The sequence below is a fragment of the Xiphophorus hellerii genome, unplaced genomic scaffold, assembly GCF_003331165.1.
Source record: "Xiphophorus hellerii strain 12219 unplaced genomic scaffold, Xiphophorus_hellerii-4.1 PGA_scaffold_37__1_contigs__length_38988, whole genome shotgun sequence".
Lineage (NCBI taxonomy): Eukaryota > Metazoa > Chordata > Actinopteri > Cyprinodontiformes > Poeciliidae > Xiphophorus > Xiphophorus hellerii.
In genome coordinates, this window is record NW_022587612.1 from 30,585 (window position 1) to 38,988 (window position 8,404).

Consider the following 8,404-nt stretch of genomic DNA (forward strand, 5'->3'; position numbering starts at 1 on the left):
TAGAGTCTTATTTAACCAGTTGCTCTATTATTGGAAAAAAAAATGTAATCACACTTATTTCTCCTTAAATTTATGGCACTTAAAGAACAATATAGGAATATACTTTCAAATCAGATTGAAAAAAAAAATTGCTAAGAATACGTTTTTTTTAATCAATGTGATTTATTTTTTTTTGTAATTGTCTAAATACAAATGAGATTAATTGTATATCATGGTCTGCAGTCGCACCTTTCATTTTTGGTGTTTCAACATTCTCAGGTACTGATTCTGTCAGCTCTCTTGACATTCAGGTAAATTAGCCGCTGCAAACAAAGGGACGTATTTTCTGGACCAGATGTTGATCACTGGATGACTCATAGCTGCAGTTATTAAAGAAATGCTTGGAGAATAAGTTATTGATTCACATGACGAGCAAGATGTTGTCTCGGTGAACTGTTCCAGTACCGCCGGTGCTTTATCTGATTGTACCAAGCTCTTATTTTAGTTTAACACCAGTTATTGGTTTTCCTCTGTTACGCTGAGTGTGATGTGAGGTAAAAGGAACAGTGAGTGACCCAAAAACTGAGGTTCATCCCTTTTCTGCTTGACCGATGCGACGCACCTTTATTGTTTCTATTTCTAGTCTGAATTTCTAATATACAGTAATATATATATTTATTTATTTATTTTTGCTATACAGAAAGCCAACCGATGGAGAGCCCGCTTACAAGCAGAACAACCTTCCTGCTTCGACAGAGCAAAGTAAGAACGTCGCACTTGGTCCAATGCTTCTCAAGGGGGCGCTGTTCAGGCATGTTTTGATTATACTTGCAGTGTAGTCCATACCTTTTTCTAAGTAAAAACTAACGAATCAGTAAATTTTGTTATCAAAGTAAACAACTAAAAATCTATTTTGCTTTAATTTTTCTATTTGGTAAAAAAGAAAAGTTGTAAGACAATTAATAAGAGTTATTAAAGGGACAGTATCATCATAAATCAACTTATTTTTTTTTGTTTTACATTATAGCGTATCTGGAGTGTTTCTTTCATAAATTTTCAATAAATACTTTAATCTCCCATGGCAACCATTCACCTGTGCCAAACACCTGGCAGGACTTAGCTCCGCCTTTAAGACGTAGCTCCTCCTCAGTTTCCAGCTTTCTGCCTCACAGAGCGGCCCTCCTTTACAACTCTCCACTCAGCTCCTTCAGACTAGCCAGCAGCAATTAGCAAAACACCTGGTGGAACTGCTCATCTGCTGAGCTCATTATAGGAGTCGGGGTAATTTGGTCAGGCAAGTACAAAATGTCTTGGATTAGGCATTTTAAATGCTGAAAAGTCAGACTTGTTCCCAAAAAATTGCAAAACTAAAAGAAAATCACAGAAAGTTGTTTTTTTTTTTTTTTTGGTAATCCAAGAGTTCTATTGTGCTTCAACTTTTCAAAACGACTAGTTCTCCATGATTAAATTTTCTGCCTCATGCGTTGAAGGTGTTCTTTGCCTCGTTTCCACAGAAAAAATCGAAGAGAGCCAAGTGCCCAAACCTGCGAAGAAGAAGAAGGCGAGGAGAGAGACATGAGACGCCTCCGTATGCAAGAGACTTCACATCCTGCTTATGCAACACCTTCTCTGACAGGGATTTGGAACGACGGTCGCCGTTGACGAACTTTACCAGGAGGGAGGAAAAAAAAAAAAACGTGTCCGAAAACAACTTTTTTTTTTTTTTTTAAATACACATCATGTGCCAGTTTGGTGGATCCTTGAAAAGTGAAATTTTAATGCAGTGCAATCTAATGTGATGGGGTGTTGATGGTTTCTATGTATGCATTTGATCTTTCTGATAATGTCTTCTAATTCCACTGAATCAAATAACTGAAGGAGCTGTAATTTAGTCCTTAGACCTGTAGGAAAAATACTGATGAAGTTTAGAAATCTGTGGCGGCGGCTGACGAGCGCCGCTCACTGTGCAGAGAGTAACTGTTTCTCAACACTGGGCCGAACGGGGTGAACCGGCCTTCTTTTAACCTGCTCTGATGTCGGTGGTTTCAGACCAGCGGCTGGAAGCTCTACGAGATGTAAACTGTCGTGATGTAAATGAGCCTCGTCAGGCACAGGAAAGGGACTCGCGTCGACTCCGCGGTTCTTGCTTTTTCTTCCTGTGATTCTGGGGGAAAAAAAAATGTCACCACCTCTGTCCATCTTGTTCGTCTCGTCCGTTTTGCTGCCGTGTGTCGACAAAATGTTCTCTTGCTGTCTTTTTTTTTTTTTACGGCCGGTTGCTGTCTTTCAGCCGCAGTCATGCTGAAAGTTGGGGGCATCTGATGGCAAACGCGTCATTGTTGTCAGCCTCTTAGTTTTGTTTTTGTTTTTTTGTTTTCCACCTCTGCTTGATTCAGAAGTCCTCAGAATCGTTTTGTAAAACTTATTTGTAATAAAAGAAAAGCTAAAGCCATATGTAAAAAGACTAAATAAAGGCCAGTTTTTCTATCTTTCGTCTAATGAATACCACTTTTACTATCTCATGATACATTGATATAGCAAATACGGTACTTTTATTTAAAATAAGTGTAAATCTTAAATTTGAGTAAATTTTGAATCCTTATAGCTTTTATGAATCTGTTCCAGAGGTGTGACCAAGTCACTGTGTTGCAAGTCTCAAGTAAGTCTCAAGTCTTTGTCCTCAAGTCCGAGTCAAGTCTCAAGTAAAGACAGGCAAAAGTCGAGTCAAGTCTCAAGTCAGGAACCTTTAATTTCAAGTCATTTCGAGTCGTTTTTATTTTATTTTTTTTTTAATAATTTGCAATTATACAAAAAATTCAAATAATAGACCATTTGTTCGTTTTAAAATATGTATTTATCTCAAATGATAGAACATGTGTAGCTGAACACAAAGTATAAAAAACATTTTTAAATTGGACCACTTTATTGCCCAGTTCTGTTAAACTTGATATTCAATCAAAAAAGACGAAAATGCTGACATTTCCACAGCACAATACAAAGAACCATAACAGCAGTTTTTTCCTCTTTTCTCTGACCTGTCAAAACAATATATTGTCAATATAATTTCCCAACGTAGATGTCTTCAAATACACCAACCATCCTTAGATGATACTAAACCCGGCTCATCATCATGATGGGACAGAGAGACTCTGTTCCCTGTGTTCAGGTCCAGAATCTGCTTTCTGTTCCGGAGCCCCGCTCACTATCCACCGGCTTCCTGAGCTAACACGGTGCACATTATTTGTGGAGGCATTTGAAGGACCGGATTTATGGTAAATCATCACCAATTTAACCCGGAGTACACATGCTAACCCGAAGTTAGCTAAAGTCAACTATCTTACAGCAAAAGAAAAGTGCCACCTACCGATCTCTGTGAAGCTTCAAATGCCGGACAAAGTTGGACGTCGTGGCATCTCCATCCGATATTCTCTTCTTGCATGTTTTACAAGTTGCAGTTCGTTTTTTAGTCGAAAGTTCATAACCTACGTAGCCAAAAGAAATTACTCGCGGAAGCATATTCGAGCGGTTATTTCTATTTCGTTCCCTGAGCTCTGTAACTTTGCCGCGTTTTTTTAAACGTCCAAATCCTGTTAATTTGATTGGTTGTGCTGCAGCTACGTACACATACATACATAAGGAGAGAGGAAAAACATAGTGACGGTCTGCGCATATTGATACGGAATGAGTGAAATTAATTAATGACGCCACTTTATAAATAATGTGTTTTAAATTTTAAGACTTTGAGTAAAAAATATCAAGTCTTTTCAAGTAAACAGCTTCAAGTCGAGTCAAGTCCCAAGTCAATGGCATGAAAGTCAAAGTCAAGTCCGAGTCTTTGAGCATTTTTTCAAGTCAAGTCTCAAGTCGTGATTTTAACGACTCGAGTCTGACTCGAGTCCAAGTCATGTGACTCGAGTCCCCACCTCTGATCTGTTCTGTTTCAAATCAAAACATGGGGGAAAAAAAAAAGTCAGGAAAACTCCTTTCACTCTATAAACTGAATAATAGCGAGCGTCCCTGTACTACTCATTAATTGTGTAATCACTTTGTTCTATGATTAAATGAATGAAGTGTATGGAGTTGACCCCATTGATATACACTGCTAAATATCAGAGATGGATTCCATTCCAGAGCTGTACTATTTAACAAGTCATCTACATTTCTTGGTTTTTTACCACTTGTGATGTAATCTAGTTCTCTGTTGGTTCAATGTCTGGCGAGTGAAAAAGTTACTTCATGACATGAATCCTGCTGATCTGGAGCCAACAGATCTGGAGCCAACAGCTCACTTGTCTGTGGTTGGCTTCTTGAAATGCACATTATCAAGATCAAATCCTCTTCAGTGTAAGGCAATTACTTTTTCAAGTTTTTTGGTGTATTCAATCTGAGCCATGATCCCAAGTATATAATAATAATAATAATAAGGCCTGAGATCAAAGTATGAGATCTCAGGCTCCACATGGCATTGAACAAACAAACGTTTTACTGACATTTCCTGACTGGATCGCTCTTTAAAAACATCATCTACTGCATCCATAAGAGCAATCTGTTTTTCCACAGAATGAATGATGTCACTCATTCAGGTCTGAACTTTTAGATCAGACCTAAAAGTCAGAACCAGTCTAGGATCTGACTTTTAGGGGTGCTTAGCCCCCAGTAAGGCTAAGACCCATGAAAAGATATTTGCTGGTGCAGTTTTCTAAATCTAACTGCTTATTTACATACATTCACAAACAGAATGAAGAAATATGTTGTCAGTAATTCATAGAGTAAACAATATTCATTTTACTCAAACATATACCTATAAAGAGTCAAATCAGAGAAACTTTAAATGTTTTCCAGAGGTGTATAAACTCAGTTTGAAACAGAATCTCAAGATCACATCATACCTGCCAACATTAATGAGACACAAGCAGCTGTGGAGAGACAGTCCTGGTGTGATCTGCTCTCCCAGAAATTAAAATCAAATCTACTCAAAACTGCATTTAAAGTCATTGAAGAACTTTTTCCTAAATTCATAGGATTAATAAACCTAAAACCAGTTTATTATCAAGGTAGAAGTTCAGGTTAATGACTAGTGAAAACTAGTCATTAACCTGAACTTTATTTGAAAATCATACTTAGAAATTTAATTACCCTTATTTTTATTTGAACATTATGCGGCTGTTGGCCTTTTTTACAAGAATGTTTGTCCATTTATAGAAAAGTAGACATGATGAGTCGAGTTTTACTATTTCAGTTCACAGTTCATGAAGTGGGCCTGTCATAGTTTCAGTACCAAACACCTTTTTGTTCACACAGAAACATCCTAACATTCTGTTCTGTTCTTTAGTTGGACATTATTTAAGTGACTCCAGAGAGATTTGGGAAATTAATGTATATAAGGTGTGAAGCCTTTTAATTGTCATAATTAAAGGCCTCACACTTTTAATTGTCATTATTATGACACTTTTAATGTCATTATATACAGTATATAAAAAAAAAATTCCCTTCTCACCCACCCATAAGAGCGGGTGGTTCTTATCCTCTGATAAGAACCACCCGCTCTTATCCTCTTATCCTCTGAGCTCAGGTCCTCTACCAGAGGCCTGGGAGCTTGAGGGTTCTGCGCAGTATCTTGGCTGTGCAAGGACTGCATTTCTGGACTGAGATGTCTGATGTTGTTCCTGGGATCTGTTGTAGCCATTGGTCCAGATTGGGGGTGACTGCCCCGAGGGCCCCGATGACCTTCACCTTCCAGGCCCTCTCCAGTTCCTCCCTGAGGCCCTGGTATTTCTCTAGTTTCTCGTGCTCCTTTTTCCTGATGTTGCAGTCGCTTGGTATTGCTATTCAATGGTATAATATTCAATGCTGCATTCACATTCTCAATGATCTCTGATGGTACTTCACTCAGCCGTTGTAATTGGCGCCGAGAAGGTCTGGTTGTCATTCGGGTCATGATTTTCTCTCTCAGGTCAGCAGCCGTCTCGTTCAGCTCTGATTCGCTCTGATTCGGGGGGCCGTGTATCCCCTGACTGGGTGGGGACTTAACTACATGTCACAGTTCTGACATCCAGGTTCCTCCTTTTTGCCGTAGCATTTGTGTTGTATCTCGTCAATCTCAAGTTGTGATAGCAGTTGCCGTTTGCGGATGTTGGAACACTGAGCTACTAGTTGTTTAGCGCTTAGTGTTGACTGGGGATGTCGAAGTAACCATTCCTTCACCAGTCTTTGCATGTAACCTCTCTGATTAGGGTTACTTGAGTAGTAGCATTCCAACAGATCCACATTTTCATCTCTCGCCCATTTCCGTCTTGTTCCAGTAGCCCATTTGTCATCAAGGTGCTCTGGTTCCCCAACACCTGACGCAGACCTTGTTTGGCCGGGCGACGTCTGAGCCGGCATGTTATGCATTTTTGTGTCTCTCATGGTATGAGGTAGGCAGTAGCTTGAACGGTCTTGCCTAAGGACCCAGACTATACTGATATACTGATGCCTTATCTATTGAGCTATCCAACCAGCTATATATATATATATATATATATATATATATACAGTATATATAATTTTTATATATTATTATATAATAATATAATATATAATATATATAATTAATATATTATTATATATATATATTATAAGTTAATATATATAAGGTGTGAGGCCTTTTAATTTTAATTGTCATAATTAAAGGCCTCAAACTTTTAATTATGACATTAAAAGTGTCATAATAATGACACTTTTAATGTCATTATATATATACAGTATATACACTGCCTGGCCAAAAAAAAAGGTCACCACCAAAAAATGGTCACACTCTCTAATATTTTGTTGGACCGCCTTTAGCTTTGATTACAGCCCGCATTCGCTGTGGCATTGTTTCAATAAGCTTCTGCAGTGTCAAAGGTTTATTTCCATCCAGTGTTGCATTAATCTTTCACCAAGATCTTGTATTGATGATGGGAGAGTCTGACCACTGCGCAAAGCCTTCTCCAGCACATCCCAAAGATTCTCAATGGGGTTAAGGTCTGGACTCTGTGGTGGCCAATCCATGTGTGAAAAAGATGTCTCATGCTCCCTGAACCACTCTGTCACAATGTGAGCCCGATGAATCCCGGCATTGTCATCTTGGAATATGCCCGTTCCATTTGGGAAGACAAAATCCATTGATGGAATAACCTGGTCATTCAGTATATTCAGGTAGTCAGCTGACCTCATTCTTTGGGCACACAATGTTGCTGAACCTAGACCTGACCAACTGCAGCAACCCCAGATCATAGCACTGCCCCCACAGGCTTGTACAGTAGGCACTAGGCATGATGGGTGCATCACTTCACCTGCCTCTCTTCTTACCCTGATGCGCCCATCACTCTGGAACAGGGTAAATCTGGACTCATCAGACCACATGACCCTCTTCCATTCCTCCAGAGTCCAATCTTTATGCTCCCTAGCAAATTGAAGCCTTTTTTTCTGGTTAGCCTTTCTGATTAGAGGTTTTCTTACGGCTACACAGCTGTTCAATCCCAACCCCTTGAGTTCCCTTCGCATTGTGCGTGTGGAAATGCTTTTGCGTTCACAATTAAACATACTCCTGAGTTCTGCTGTTGTTTTTCTTCGATTTGATTTGACCAAACGTTTAAGTAATCGCCAATCACGATCGTTCAGGATTTTTACCGACCACATTTCTTCCTGGAAGACGATGGTTCCCCACCATCCTTCCAGTTTTTAATGATGCGTTGGACAGTTCTTAACCCAATTCTAGTAGTTTCTGCAATCTCCTTAAATGTTTTCTCTGCTTGATGCATGCCAATGATTTGACCCTTCTTAAACAGACTAACGTCTTTTCCACGACCACAGGATGTGTCTTTTGCCATGGTTGTTTAAGAAATGAGGAGTTACTCATTGCATCAGCTGGGGTTAAATAACTTGTTGCCAGCTGAAAGATGCCTATGCAGTACTTATCCAATAGGAGGCTTGTACCTATTTGCTTAGTTAAATCCAGGTGGCGACTTTTTTTTTGGCCAGGCAGTGTATATATATATATACATACTGTATATAATGACATTATATATATATATATAATATATATATATAATATATATATATATATATATATATATATATATATATATATATATATATATAGGTGTGAGGCCTTTTAATTTTAATTGTCATAATTAAAGGCCTCAAACATTTAATTATGACATTAAAAGTGTCATAATAATGACAATTTTAATGTCATTATATATATAGTATATTATATATTTTTAGATTATAATATTATATATATTAATATTATATATATATAATTAATATATAAGTTAATATATATAAGGTGTGAGGCCTTTTAATTTTAATTGTCATAATTAAAATGCCTCACACTATTAAATATGACATTAAAAGTGTCGTAATAATGACACTTTAATGTCATTATATATATACAGTA

General features: G+C 38.0%; 1 long non-coding RNA gene across 1 annotated transcript; it reads left to right on the top strand.

Moving 5' to 3' along the window:
- The first annotated feature begins 677 nt into the window (after positions 1 to 677).
- On the top strand, positions 678 to 2,468 carry LOC116716397 (uncharacterized). Its single transcript, XR_004338452.1, has 2 exons — positions 678 to 741; positions 1,494 to 2,468. It is a non-coding gene; the product is annotated as an uncharacterized LOC116716397 (long non-coding RNA).
- The last annotated feature ends 5,936 nt before the right edge of the window (positions 2,469 to 8,404 follow it).